This window comes from Microcaecilia unicolor, chromosome 3 (assembly GCF_901765095.1).
Source record: "Microcaecilia unicolor chromosome 3, aMicUni1.1, whole genome shotgun sequence".
NCBI classification, from domain to species: Eukaryota; Metazoa; Chordata; class Amphibia; order Gymnophiona; family Siphonopidae; genus Microcaecilia; species Microcaecilia unicolor.
In genome coordinates, this window is record NC_044033.1 from 503,514,545 (window position 1) to 503,530,373 (window position 15,829).

Consider the following 15,829-nt stretch of genomic DNA (forward strand, 5'->3'; position numbering starts at 1 on the left):
ACCACATAAACTTCCAAAATCTTATCTGCTGATCTCTCTTCCATGCGCTCCCTACCAGGGCCATTAAGGCCAGAGGAGGCGCTGCTCAGGGTGTAAAAATGATAGAAATGCAAGTGTAACTTTTTGTTGCATTTCACAAGATACTTTTACTGTTTGTAGACGGGTCAGATCTGGGGACCTGCTTGAGCTGGGAGGCCAATGACACAATAATCCACTCTCTTAGCACTCTCTAAAAAGTTAAGTCCAGGGCCTCCAGGCCAGAATTTATGTTCTGACTCAATGGGTTTACTTAAACTTTGGATTCTTCAGAGAAAAACATGAGACAACATATAGCATCAACTACGTTTATTTATTTATTTATTGCGTTTGTATCCCACATTTTCCCACCTTTTTGCAGGCTCAATGTGGCTTACAATACATCATGAATAATGGAGATAAGTAAGAAATAAACATTTAGTATTATAGAAGGATCTTGGGTAACATGATAGTGTTAAAGCATGATATTAATATAACAAGCAGATAGTAAAGGTATTTCCGGGTATGTGTAAGGAGTTCATATTTGTTGGTCTTTGTGGTATGCCTTGTTAAAGAGATGGGTCTTCAATAGTTTGCGGAAGTTGGTTAGTTCATGGATCGATTTTAAGTTACGTGGTAGTGCGTTCCAAAAATATGTGCTCAAGTAGGAAAAGGTTGACGCGTGCGTTAGTTTGTATTTTAGCCCTTTACAGTTGGGGAAATGAAGGTTAAGGAACGTGCGGGACGATGTCTTAGCATTCCTCAGTGGTAAGTCTATCAGGCCTGACATGTAGGCTGGGGCATCTCCATGAATGATTTTGTGGACCAGGGTACATATTTTGAACGTGATGCGTTCTTTAAGAGGGAGCCAATGCAGTTTTTCTCATAGGGGTTTAGCACTCTCATATTTTGTTTTACCGAATACGAGTCTAGCTGCTGTGTTCTGGGCTGTCTGAAGTTTCTTGATTATTTGTTCTTTGCATCCAGCATAGAGTGCGTTGCAGTAGTCTAAATGACTGAGTACCATCAGGGCCGTGCCAACACGGTAAGCGAGGTAAGCATGGCAGGAGGGCGCCATCCTCTGGGGGGCACCCCGCCGCACCATGCTTACCTCGCCCTCTTCTCCCCAGATCCTTTTCCTTTTTTTTTTTGTTTAAATTTACCTCTGTCCGGCGGCAGCGTAGCGTTAGTGAGGCGGCGCTCCCCCGCCCTGACGTGTCAGTCTTCCCTTCGCTCAGTTCCGCCTTCTTCTGACATCAGAAATGACATCAGAAGAAGGCGGGACACTGAGCGAAGGGAAGACTGACACGTCGGGGCAGGGGAGCGCCGCCTCCTTCTCAGTAACGCTACGCTGCCGCCGGACAGAGGTAAATTTAAACAAAAAAAAAAGGAAAAGGATCTGGGGAGAAGAGGGCAGGTAGTGTAGCGATCGTTTTCGGGGGGGGGGCAACTGCAGGGGGGCACCGGAGACCCTAGGCACGGCCCTGAGTACTATTGATTGTACCAGGCCTTGGAAGACGGTCCTTGGGAACAAAGGTCTTACTCTTTTTAGTTTCCACATTGAGTTGAACATATAGGCAGAGGTAGAAAAATAGGATTAAACATTTACAGTCTCTAGTAGGTTTCCTTGTGGACACACTCTTTCTTGGCAGAAGTCCTTGGAAAAGTACGTTTACAGCTTCACTTGCTATGGGGCTACTACTCTTAAGTATTTCATCAATTATACAGGGCTCTCTGAGCCTTCTGGTACACAGTCCTTAGTAGATGGCTCTTTCCCCAGTGGAAACTCAGCTACTCAGGTTCTCAGTAATATATTTATTGCTTGCCTTATCTACAATTGAAGGTAGGAATACAATAAAGCATCTATAAAACAGATAAAAATAACCACAAAAAAAACAAGACAGGTAGCCAGAAGTCACAAAAGGCTGCACGTAGTTTAGTAAAATGCAAAAATCCCCCATAAATATCCTAAAAAATTCTGCAACGTGATTCGCCAACCAAGGTACATCGAAATCCAAAGACACTGAACCCATTTATCCTCCCACTAACATTGTTCTCTTGATACAAAGTGACAGAGACAGGTGGCGCCTTATAGATTAAGAGCATAATTATCAATGTGGGCTACTGTTAGGATGTGTTATTTTACCACTAACTCATCCTATTTTAGCACAGGTCCCATTTTATGCAACGAAACCTAGCGGTCCTTTTACTAAGGTGCGCTGAAAAATAGCCTGTGCTGGCATAGACGCATGTATCGGATGCGTGCAGGTCCATTTTTCAGCTCACCTGCAAAAAAGGCCTTTTTTTGGCCGAAAATGGACGTGCAGCAAAATGAAAATTGGTGCACGTCCATTTTGGGCCTGAGACCTTACTGCCACCCATTGACTTAGCGGTGAGGTCTCACAAATTAACCAGGCGGTAATCGTCAGCATGCGTTAGGACTGCACGCCGGAAAAGTTTTCGGCGCGCATAGCGGATGCGTGTAAAAAATGAAATTACTGCCTGGGCCACATGGTAGCTGGGTGGTAGTTCAAACTTGTGCCTACGCATCTTAGTAAAAGGTCCCCCTAGTTACTAATAACTGGGGTTAGTAGCAACATGGTAGCCCGTGTTGATAACTTCCCCCCACTTATTTAAAGAAAAAAAGATGTCTCTAGAAATCAGAATCACTGCTATATGAAATAAAAGTGAGCCAAGTATAGAGCAATCAAGCCATTATGACATCAGCGATGAGGTTGGCTCTTAGGCATTGGTGGAATGAGGCATTATGACATCACAATATTAGCTCTGGTTACCAGAGACTAAGGGGAAAAGTTATCAATGTGGGCTACTGTTAGCATGTGCTATTTTACCACTAACTCATCCTATTTTAGCACAGGTCCCATTTTATGCAACGAGACCTAGCGGTCCTTTTACTAAGGTACGCCGAAAAATAGCCTGCGCTGGCATAGACGCATGTATCGGATGCGTGCAGGTCCATTTTTCAGCTCACCTGCAAAAAAGGCCTTTTTTGGTCGAATATGGATGTGCGGCAAAATGAAAATTGGCGCACGTCCATTTTGGGCCCGAGACCTTACTGCCACCCACTGACTTAGCGGTAAGGTCTCACAAATTAACCAGGCGGTAATCGTCAGCATGCGTACAATGCCAATTACTGCCGGTTAGGACTGCACGCCAGAAAAAAAATTTCGGTGCACATAGTGGATGCGCGTAAAAAAATGAAATTACTGCCTCGGCCACACAGTAGCGGGGTGGTAGCTCAAACTTGTGCCTATGCAGCTTAGTAAAAGGGCCCCCTAGTTACTAATAACTGGGGTTAGTTGTAACATGGTAGCCCATGTTGATAATTTCCCCCCATGTATTTAAAGAAAAAAAAGACATGTCTCTAGAAATCAGAATCACTGCTATATGAAATAAAAGTGAGCCAAGTATAGAGCAATCAAGCCATTATGACATCAGCGATGAGGTTGGCTCTTAGGCGTTGGTGGAATGAGGCATTATGACATCACAATATTAGCTCTGGTTACCAGAGACTGAAACTCTTCACACTAAGGGGAAAAGTTGTCAATGTGGGCTACTGTTAGCATGTGTTATTTGACCATTAACTCATGCAATTTTAGCAGAGGTCCCATTTTATTCATTGATGCCTAGTTACTAATAACTGGGGTTAACAGTAAAACAGGTCTTAACGATAGCCTACATTGATAACTTCCCCCTTCAGACAGGTAGCTATTAAAGTACATTATGGTTCTAATGGGTCCTTAACATGTGGTAAAGTGCAATAAAATGCATTGTTCCTGGAAACTTTCCCTCATAGGCGGGATAGTAAGTCTCAAATAAAAACTTGGAACTTGGAAAAATACTGCCCTGCAAATATCTGGTAGCATTTTTCCTTTCCTGGAGCACTGGGCCTCAAAGCAGTGACCCCATGCTTCCAAGAGCTTCTTGAAGGGGATGGCACTCTAAAACACGGAGCTGCCCTTTCCCCTTAGTGTCCCCCTAATCACAATCCCTCTGCCCCAGAGACCCTCCCCTCCTGTTGCCCCCTCTAAATACAAATCCTCCTCCTGATACTCTGGAATTGAAGTCCCCTCTCCCAATGCCCCATATCCACAAAAGCACCCCCACCTCCACGCTTCTGTTGGCCCTCCAGGGCCTACCTTTCATAATATCTGTTGTCTACTGAGGTTGAGGCAGGAGCAATGCCCAGTCGCTCCTGTTCCTTGTTGGCGCTGGGCTAAAAATGGCACCAGTAACCCTTAGCGGTAATCTAGTATGTTCCCAGGAACTAAACAGCCCCGTTATAATATTCATAGCCACTTCTTACAGTAGTCACATTTCATAAATATCTCTACTTCTAAATTCCATATACAATCTTCATTCTTTACCATTTCTACCAAGACTCCTCTAAATTATACACAATTGTGTATGCACCTAAATGTATTACCAATTGAAATTCTGTGCCCGGAATGGCGATCGCCATCACGGCATAATGTAAGCCACATTGAGCCTGCAAATAGGTGGGAAAATGTGGGATACAACTGCTACAAATAAATAAATAAAATAAATAAAAATATGTTTCTGATGCAGATTCTCCATGAATGTGTAAGGCTTGTGGCTTGGATCAGCTCATGCTAGCAACCTTCCTTTCCCATGTGGACTAGCGGAACGCAGCGAGCTTGACATTCTGACCTGCCCGTTCCACAAAACTCCACCACCTCCTACAGAACACCAGATCTGAGCCTTGAGACTTTCATTGTCCAGTCTCTTCTTTCTCTGAGGGCTACTCTCGGGCATTCCCTGCAGTGCTGGTAAGCTGTTTGACTGTGTTGTGCTGTTGCTGTAATCCCCGTCAGAGAGTATCCAAGTAGATCAACACAGCAACTATATACTGCTTTTATTCAGGATGGGAGACACCCCATCCACCTCTATAGACAAATGAGCAAATCACTGAACAATCACTTCTACTTTCTCTCCTGCTGCACTGACCTGATGGAGGGAGTATAATGCTAGAAAGCTAGACGCAAAAGCACCAAATCCAATCACCAACAGATTGGTTTGTTGATCACTGTGCTGGAGAAGAGAATTTTTTTCCAAGGTGCTCACCCATTCGTGAACAACAACGCCCCCTGTCTGTTCCCTCTATATACTTTCTTCCTTCGTTTTCCACGAGTCTTGCTGTCTTTTTGTAAAGCCCAACTGCCTGGGCACTTGTCACGCTGTGTTTTGTAGGAGGCTGGCACCTGACAAATCATTCCCTGCCTCAATCCTGGGGTGGCTGTGAGCCAAACACATTGCTCAGTTAGAAAAACTAAAGACCTGATCTAAGCACTGTTGCTAGGACTCTGTACTGCCACCATTAATCCTTCCTAAATTTGCATTTGCAAAAGGGGAAAAAATGCTAAAAATGCTAATGAAAGCTGAACGCTGGAGGCTTACAAGAAGGTAAAAGCAGAGCCAGTGGGGGAGAAAGGAGGAGAGGAAATTCAGAGAGCATTTCACTAGTTAAATGAGAGGAGGTGGGTTAGCTACAAGTCAACCATGCAAAACGAGCAATAAATCATGTTTAGGTTGAGCAATACTTTTTCTAGAGAAATCCAATGCCTGGCAGACTATAAGAGAAATGCAGCCCGATCTCCAAATCAAAAAAGAAAAAACAGCAACCTATGACACCTCAGGGCTCAGTAAACAAGAAGCCCAGCAGTGCCTAACGTTGGTGACCAAAGCATAAATACCTAAAAAGCCAATATATAAGCATGCAAACATACCTTCTTCCCAGCCCTCTGAGCTCTCATACATACACACTGTTCGTTCTGCTGCTGGATGGGCTTTACATCGTCCTTACGGTGAGGTGCAATGCAGCTTAGTCAACTGAAGGAACCAGGCATTCTGAGGGAAGCGTTGCAGGCATGCATACTGGGAAAGAGGGACGTGCCATAAATTCCCTTTGCAATACACTGAGCTGGCAAACTTTGGGGTTTTTTTTTAAACGGAACAGGGTGAAAAATGGCTAATTTTCAACTCAACCATAGTCCCGCCTCTCAAAATACCAGACAGTCTAGTAGGGAGTAAACACTGGATACTGTTACCAGTCTCGAATGTGAAACCAACAGCGATGGCCAGTGTCACTTATCCCAGGCATTTTACCAGCGGTTAGTCCTACTGATAAAACATTGTTGGGGTATTTTTGCTGAGTATTTCACCTTTTTACAATACCATCATGCAGCTGCCCTCTGAAAGCAGAAAGAGTATTGTGCTAGCTCACCCAAAACACTTGTAGAGGAAATCTTAAAGAGCTGGGTGCAGAGAATACTTTTTTTCCCCCAAAAAAACTCTATTTTTATTGGATTTTACATTTGTCCAACTCACACATTTAACAGCCTATAAATTGCTCCATTGACAAATATAACAGGGGCAGCAACAGAAGAACTCAATCAATCACAAACACTTTCACACAAGGTAGCTTCCACTTTCTCCAAAGCACCCCAATGACAGGCCTTATATGCTGCATAATTAAGAAATATCAATTATAACTTAATATTGAAACCTGGGCCTCAGTCAGCTAGTCTTACAGGGAGTAGGGTAGTGCAAAGGCAACTGGATTGCCAGATATCACCACCTCTTCATGGTTGAAAACCTGCTGGTTATTAGGGTAGCGATGCAGAGCACAGGGTGCAGTGTCACACTCCACACCCCAAACAGAAGAATTCCCTTAGGTACAAATTTAGGCCCTCATGATCTAAAGCAAACTCCAGCACTAGAGGCTGTTTAATGCCATACTAGCGCCGGAGTTGGCTGCCGACCCATGATCAGAGCCCTCGAGCGCCTGAAACAACGCACTCGAGGGCTCTTAGCGCAAGTAGCATGCAAATGCATGCTAATCAGCGCTTAACGCATTCATCCCCAATGATCAGCGTCCAGCGCACCAAAGATTGGGTCGCTGGCCGCGGCAAAATCAACGCCAGCTCTGAGCTGCCGTTACACTTTGCGGATCATTGGGGAGGAATGTTGAGCCCTGTCCAGCATGCAGTTGCATGAAAACAAAGGGGCAGACGATCTGCAAACTCCAAAGTGGAAACAGTACAAAGCAGATCGTTGATAAACCAAGATATGTTTTATTAATATAACAAAATTAAAATATGCAGTAACTCATATGCATATGCATGCTGGCAGGCCCCCGTTTCCCCCCAAAGCAAACGCAAACAGGGGGCCGGAGGTCCCCCCGACGATCCCCCCCCCCCCCCATGTTCAGGGAGGGCTGGAGATCCACCTCCAAACCCCCAGAAATGGTGAAGTGGCCGCCTCTGGCCAAAGGCTCTCCCACCCAGCGATGGGGGGGGGGGGCTGGAGGTCCGGTGGGTCACTAGCCCCCCAAACCCCAGAAATCCTTGAGTGGCTGCCTCCGGCCAAAGGTTCTCCCACCCTCCCATCCATTGATGGGACAGCCCACTCCAACTCCTCCCCCCCAGCGTTGTCCTTTGACTCCCTGGTGGTCCGTGGTGACAACCCCCCCCTCCCGGCCCCCTTACCTTTCGTTGGAGGAGGGACGCAGCATGCCTGCCTCCCTCCTCTTCCAGTCGACGCCGCTTCAAAATGGCGGCGCCCAGCCCCGCCCATTGCATCCTGGGATGCTCTGGGCGGGGCTACAGACCATGTAAGGGAGAAAAAAAAGGGACAGAAAAATACCTACAGTACCTGAAGGAAGCTTGCATTGAGCTAGTACTGAGAAAGGCGTGAGCTAAATCCAAATTCAAAATCCAGTACCAGAAATCCCTATACACGTCACTATGGAGGTCTTTTACTAAGCTGCGTAAAAAAAAAAAAAAAGGCCTTAGCTCATCCTTGCATGTTTTTTTTTCTGTGCGCTAAGGCCATTTTTACCGCAGCAATAAAATGGTAGATTTTCCAATTTTTGTATTAATGTGCTGTTACCATTAGCATGCATCTTGCGAAACACCTGGCTTCACATTATCTCTCCCAATAACGTTCTTCAAGCTCCAACTTTAACACAATGTTATAACCTTCCTTTAGATATTCTTCAAGAACCTCAGCGGTGCTCACTGCTAATTTAAGAAAGCAATGTTTACAGCATCCAATTCTTCATCGGCTCTTCCGATGACCTCCTTCTCTTTTGTATCAAACATATAAATGGCGAGTGTCGTACTCACTCGCAAATGCGCAGTAGAGACCCTCTCTGCCCCGCCCCCGCGTCAATACGTTATGATGGGGGTGGAACAGAGAGGGTCTCTACTGCGCATTCGCGAGGGACGAAACCACCGTCGCTAACGCTCCCCCCACCCTCCACCCGGCCGGGCCCTCGCTCCGCTATTGAAACAGCGAGGGAACGCAGCACACGGCTCTGCTGAGCTGCCGTCCTTCCTTCTTCTTCTCTGCCTGTGTCCCGCCCTCGATGACATTACATCACACGAGGGCGGGACACCGGCAGAGAAGAAGAAGGAAGGCCGATGGCAGCTCAGCAGAGCTGTGTGCTGCGTTCCCTCGCTATTTCGATAGCGGAGCGAGGGCCCGGGCCAGATGGAGAGGTGGCAGCGACTTGGGGGGGGGGCAAGCTCGGCGGCGGGGGGGGCCTTGCAGCAGCGACGGGAAGGGGCTTTCAACCCCCCCTTTCCTATACTAGCCCGTTTTTACGGGCTCAACGGCTAGTATATATATATTTTTAACCATTTCTCTTTTCTGTCTTTCTTACTACTAATCATTTCTATAGCACTACTAGACATAAGCAGTGCTGTACACATTATATGTAGGTACTTTTGCTGTCCCTAGAGGGCTTCACTTCCTCCACTATATTTGATATTTTATTTTATTTATTTATTAGGATTTATTTATCGCCTTTTTGAAGGAATTCACTCAAGGCGGTGTACAGTAAGAATAGATCAAACATGAGGAATAGGCAATTACAGCAGTAAAAATATTCAGGTAACAATACAAAGTATGGCATGGTATACTAGCAATGTCAACACAATACGCAATAGAACATTACAATTGGTAGTGAGGGGTAAGGCAAAGTTGTAACGTATAGATGAGTAAAAAAAAGTAGGAAGAATTTGAAAGTAAGATGACTGATTTGAAGAAAGTTGCACGTGAGGTCAGAGAGATGGTTAAATATTATCTCAGCTAGGGTAGGAGTGGATAAACATGTCCCGCTGCAGTATGTGAAGCCCGAGTCAATCCTTGTGTGTGTGAGTGAGACTAACAAGTTTAGATATTGATCTGTTTTTTATTTTTCTGCTTCTTTCCATTCAGATTTCATTCATTCTTACTAACCACACTTTCCCTCACTCAGGGACTCCCTCTTTCTCTTATTCCTAGTCTTTCACTAACTCTTCCCTCTCCTCTCTCTTTCATCCCCCCCTCCCTGCCATCCAGCATCTCCTCTCTCCCTCTCTTACCGTCCATCATCTCCTATCTATCTTGTCCTCTCTCTTCCCTCTTACCATCCATCATTTTTCTCTATCACCCCCTCCCCCACCATCGCCCCTCTATCTCCCCCCCCCCCCTTCCACTCTGCCATCCTGCACTGTCCCTAATTCTCTTATTTCCTCCTTGGCATGCAGCATCTTCTGTTTCCTCCCTCCCACCAATCCTCCTGCTGCCATCACTGCCAGGCCCATAGGAGTCAACTTTTCAAAATTATTGGGGGTGCTAAGCCCAGTGGAAATTACCCCTCCCTGGACACATACAAGGAATTTTCTCAATACTGGGGGTGCTCAAGCACCCACAGCACCCACAGAGTCAGCTCCTATGGCCAGGCCTGCTGCCTTCCTGGGTCTACAACAGCAAAGTGGAGGAGTGGCCTAGTGGTTAGGGTGGTGGACTTTGGTCCTGGGGAACTGAGGAACTGAGTTGCATTCCCACTTCAGGCACAGGCAGCTCCTTGTGACTCTGGGCAAGTCACTTAACCCTCCATTGCCCCATGTAAGCCGCATTGAGCCTGCCATGAGTGGGAAAGTGCGGGGTACAAATGTAACAAAAATAAAATAGATACTATTGGAAATTCTACATGGAATGTTGCTACTATTGGAGATTCTACGTGGAATGTTGCTATTCCACTAGCAACATTCCATGTAGAAGGCTGCGCAGGCTTCTGTTTCTGTGAGTCTGACGTCCTGCACGTACGTGCAGGACGTCAGACTCACAGAAGCAGAAGCCTGCGCGGCCACATTTGTGATCTGCAAGGGCCGACTTCTACATGGAATGTTGCTAGTGGAATAGCAACATTCCATGTAGAATCTCAAATAGTAGCAACAGTGGAGGAGTGGCCTAGTGGTTAGGGTGGTGGACTTTGGTCCTGGGGAACTGAGGAACTGAGTTCGATTCCTGGCACAGGCAGCTCCTTGTGACTCTGGGCAAGTCACTTAACCCTCCATTGCCTGCCGCATTGAGCCTGCCATGAGTGGGAAAGCGCGGGGTACAAATGTAACAAAAAAAAAGACATGTGGGACTTCTGATCTCTGTGCACTGCTGCAAGCTGTGCCAGTCCCACCCCTCTGTAGACCTCTTGTTTTGGAGGGGCAAGGCCAACAGAGTCAGCAGTAGCATGCACTGAGCAGTGGTCCCACGTGTCGTCTTCTCTGGTTTGTTTTTTTGCGACTGCAGACCCGGGAGGGTAGAGGGCCCAGCAGTGATGGCAGTGAGCGAACAAATGAGGAATGTCATCGTTGGGGCTGGGGAGGTTTAGCCTCCCCAAGTCTCTTATAAAGGATGCCTATGAGAGCAGAGCTGGGGATTCACTGAATTCCTTAAAGGCCATGGCTGTATACCACTGCAGTGGAAGAATGCCAATATCCCACGTCAAGTTGATAGAAGAAGGGCAGTGGGAAATGGACCAATGACTTCAGAGAATAGGACAACAGACTATTATTGATAATGGTTTATTGTAGACTCGACACAGATCTGTGTTTCGGCCACAGACCTGTCCTCAGGAGTCTCGATTTTCTGCATGAAAGAATAAAAACTCCAGGAGGGAGTTCAGTTGTACGTTGATGGTCTTAAAAAAGACCTTTGGTTAGGGTCCAGCGAAAATAGCTCGGAGATGTATGTCTTGCTTGCAATGGCTAATTAGAACGCTTTTTTGGTCTACAATAAACCATCGTCAATAATAGTCTGTTGTTCTAGGCCCTGAAGTCTGTTGTTCTAGGCCCTGAAGTCACTGGTCTACGATTGGCGCCAAGACCAGATATTCAATGCTGGGATGTTTCTGGCGATCGGCGTTAAATATCCGGGCTTTTTTTCTGGCCGTTTTTTTAAAGTTAACCAGCTATGTCAATATTCAGCACTGACCAGTTACGTTTACAGTGGCGAAAGATAAGACTGCTATTTAGGCGGTCCTATTTGGCCGCTAAACAGCCAGCAATGCGCTGAATATTCGTGGCTAGCCGCTTATATCATGCAACATAGCGGGTAAACCATTATGTGCTAAGGGGGAGATTACATGGCGCCCCAAAAAAATTCTGCATGGAAATCAGTGCCGACTAAGCATATTCTATAAGCGGCGCCTAGATTTAGGCGCAGTATATAGAATACGCTTAGTTGATATCTCAGCGTCTAAACCTACGCACCTCCATTCACACCATCAAAAACATGGCATAAATCCTGGAGTGTAGATTTAGGCGCACTGGGCCATATTCTATAACTGGGCATGTAAATTTCAGAATGCCCACGAAATGCCCGTTTACCCCGCCCATAACCATGCCCCTTTTTGCCTGTGCGCATTAGAAGTTAGGTGCACTGCATCACAGAATGTGCTTAGTAAGTTGTGCATGCAAATTCTAATTATTGCCAATTAGTGCTCATTATTGCTTGTTAAGAGCTGCTATCAACGCTGGTTAGCTCGTTAAGCCAATTAAGTTATGCACCTTGGATTTCGGTGTGGATCTCTAGGTGCTATATAGTATCCTGGGGTAAGCGGTAATATTCAGTGGAGGTACCTGCCTGTCTCAAGCTGAATATTAGCACTTAGGGGGTCTTTTACTAAAGGCACAGTAACATTTTTAGCGAGCACTAAAAATAGGTACTTGTAACCTGGATTGGCCACTGTTGGAAACAGGATTTTGGGCTTGATGGACCTTCGGTCTGTCCCAGTATGGCAACACTTATGTTCTTAATTAAAAGCTGAACCTTCTCCCAGATGTGTGCTGTATCCCTTAAGTCAGTGGTTCCCAAACCTGCCCTAGGGGCACTCCAGCCAAAATATTTATGAGATTGATTGCATGCACTGCTTCACTGCATGCAAATTCTCTCATGCATATTCAGTGTGGTGTACCTAGAAAACCGGACTGGCTGGAGTTCTCCCAGCACAGGTTTGGGAACCAACGCCTTTTTAAGTGTTCCTTTGCAAAAGCTATGCAGCACATTGCAGAGCTTTTCTTCAACACTGGCTTCCTTCTTGCCACACCCTTTGATGCATAGTAACAAAATAGATGACGGCAGATGACCTGTTCTGCCCAACAAGATAAACTCATTGTATGTAACATAGTAGCATAGTAGATGACGGCAGAAAAAGACCTGCACGGTCCATCCAGTCTGCCCAAGAAATGTGCTACTTTTTGTGTATACCCTACTTTGATTTGTACCTATGCTCTTCAGGGCACAGACCGTATAAGTCTGCCCAGCACTATCCCCGCCTCCCAACCACCGGCTCTGGCACAGACCGTATAAAAGTGTGCCCCGCACTATCCCCACCTCCCAACCTCCAGCCCCGCCTCCCACTACCGGCTCTGCTATCCAATCTCGGTTAAGCTTCTGAGGATCCATTCCTTCTGAACAGGATTCCTTTATGTTTATCCCACGCATGTTTGAATTCCGTTACCGTTTTCATCTCCACCACCTCCCGCGGGAGGGCATTCCAAGCATCCACCACTCTGTCTGTGAAGAAATACTTCCTGACATTTTTCTTGAGTCTGCCCCCCTTCAATCTCATTTCATGTCCTCTCGTTCTACCGCCTTCGTATCTCCGGAAAAGGTTTGTTTGCGGATTAATACCTTTCAAATATTTGAACGTCTGCTACTTTATATGTATACCTGACTATGTTTGTGGTTTAATCTTGAAATTATTGATCAATATTTCCCCCCATCTCAACCAGTGGCCTCTCCAGTTCTTTTATTACAGTCTTAGACCTCAGAGTGACCTTCCTCAGCAGTTTTTTTTTTTAATCCACAACTACCAACTTTGAAAGGATGGTTTAATTAAGGAGCAGTGATCATTGCCTCCAGTCCCCTGCTTGTCTGAACAGCAGAAACTGGATCCAAGAATCATCCCGAGGTGTCCCAAATGACAATTCACAACATTGACACTGGGTCAACAAGCTGGTAGGTGTGTTATCTTCAGTTTGCTGAAACAAAATCTAGGCCCCTTAAGAAAATATCCCCCTGGTTCACGGAGAATATTCTCGAGGCAAAAAGACAATTCAGATGTCTAGAGAGAATATGGACAAAATAAAACTGCAGAAAATTGAAGAAAATCATTGAAAAATACAATTACAAAATTAAGAAAGCTAGAACTTCCTACTATACAAAATATATAGGCGAGTTTTCACTAAATACAAGGAAACTTTATGCCTTAGTCACTAATCTTGATAGATACTCAGCCTCTAATTATTCTTAGTGAACTGACTCCATCTGCAGACCAGTTAGCAAAGTACTTCTCACAGAAAATTACCAATATCAGAAACAATTTGAATTGTTCTAAAGCTATCAATAACAGACCTTCTTGGCTCTCCTTATTCATTCACATGCCTAACAGCAGACATAGTAACATAGTAAATGACGGCAGATAAAGACCCGTATGGTCCATCCAGTCTGTCCAACAAGATAAACTCATTTTACATGGTATGCGATACTTTATATGGTTATCCAAGTCTGATTTGTCCTTGCTATTCTCAGGGCACAGAAAGTAGAAGTCTACCCAGCACTCTTCTTGGACTAAAATTTCTTAAGCCAACATAGAAGCCCCTTAAAATTTACACTCCTGTCCATCCACATCTATTCAGTCATGATCAGGGTACAGACCATAGAAGTTCGCCCAGCACTGGTTTTGTTTCCCAGTTACCGGTGTTGCCACCCAATCTCCGCTAAGATTCCGTGGATTCATTCTTTCTAAATAGGATTCCTTTGTGTTTATCCCACACGTTTGAATTCCATTACTGTTTTCATCTCCACCACTTCCCACAGGAGGGCATTCCACGTATCCACCACCCTGTCCGTGAAAAAATACTTCCTGAATATGGTCCTCTTTTTCCCAACCAACAGTAGATTCAGTCAAACACTATTTTTTAAAAATATCTTTATTGAGTCAAAGGCATAGCAATTACAAAACACTATTTACTTAAATATGCTTCTTCACATTGCATACTTGATTCCTGTCCAAGCTACCTTCTGAAATCAGCACCCGACATTCATTCAGTGCCTACAGTCAATTCTCTCCTTTGTTATCCCATGACTTATTCCCCTTAGAAAACAGCAAGATAATCCTTAATCCTACAGAATCCCCAGTCCAGCAGAAGAAAAGACTAATTATAGGTCAGTAGCCTCCATACCGATACTAGTGAAGATGATGGAAAGTCTGGTTGCTCATCAACTCATGGAATACCTCCAGACTTTCTCGATCTTATATAGTTCTCTATCTGGTTTCAGACCATCGTACAGCACCAAGACAGTCTTAACCACCCTAATAGCAAAACTTAGAACAGAATTGAGTAAGGGAAGAAAAAGAATCATCTTACAGTTTGATATACCTAGCGCTTTTGACAGAGTTGATCATTACATCTTCAGTAAGGGAAGAAAAAGAATCTTACAGTTTGATATGTCTAGCGCTTTTGACACAGTTGATCATGACATCTTATTATGCCTACTAGACTATTTTGGGATCCATAGTGATGTATTACAATAGTTCAAGGATTTTCTCATATCAAGATTTTATCAAGTAAAACAATCTGGCCTAATCTCCTCTCCTTGGTCCCCCAAATGTGGTGTTCCACAGGGATCCCCTCTCTCTTTCCCATACTATTCAGCATAATGATGGTGCCATTAGATAACATACTCAAATCCAATGGATTTTGCTTCTTCATGTATACTGATGATGTTACCATTTACATCCCTTTTGTCAAAAATTAAATCTAGATTAGATCTAATGGAAACCTGGGCTACTAATTTTAAACTAAAACTAAATATAGAAAAAGCTAAGTTCTTAATACTAACCAATCCATCCCACCCTAAACATATCAAAACTTCGCTATTGATAATACAACATCACCTTTAGATTCCACCATGAAAGTTCTGGGAGTAACAATTGATTTCCAGGTCATTTATAAATATGTTAAATAGCACCAGTCCCAGTACAGATCCCTGTGGCACTCTACTACTCACCCTCCTCAATTGAGAAAAATGACTATTTAATCCTACCCTCTGGAGCCAACTCCAGGCTCCGCTCATTCTGCCTCGCCTCACCCTATGCTTGGAACAACCTTCCTGAGCCCTTACGCCAAGCCCCCTCCCTGCCCGTCTTCAAGTCTTTGCTTAAAACCCACCTCTTCAATACTGCGTTCGGCACCTAACTCTTACCTTTCAGTAAATCCAGACTGCCCCAATTTGACCGCCCCTATCGGACTGACCGTTCACTTGTCTCTTAGATTGTAAGCTCTTTGAGCAGGGACCGTCCCTCGTTGTTAAATTGCACAGCGCTGCATAACCCTAGTAGCGCTTTAGAAATGTTAAGTAGTAGTAGTAGTTTTCTGTCCAATAACCAATTCCTAATCCACAGAAGGACATTGCCTCCTCCCATGAGTTTTTAATTTTC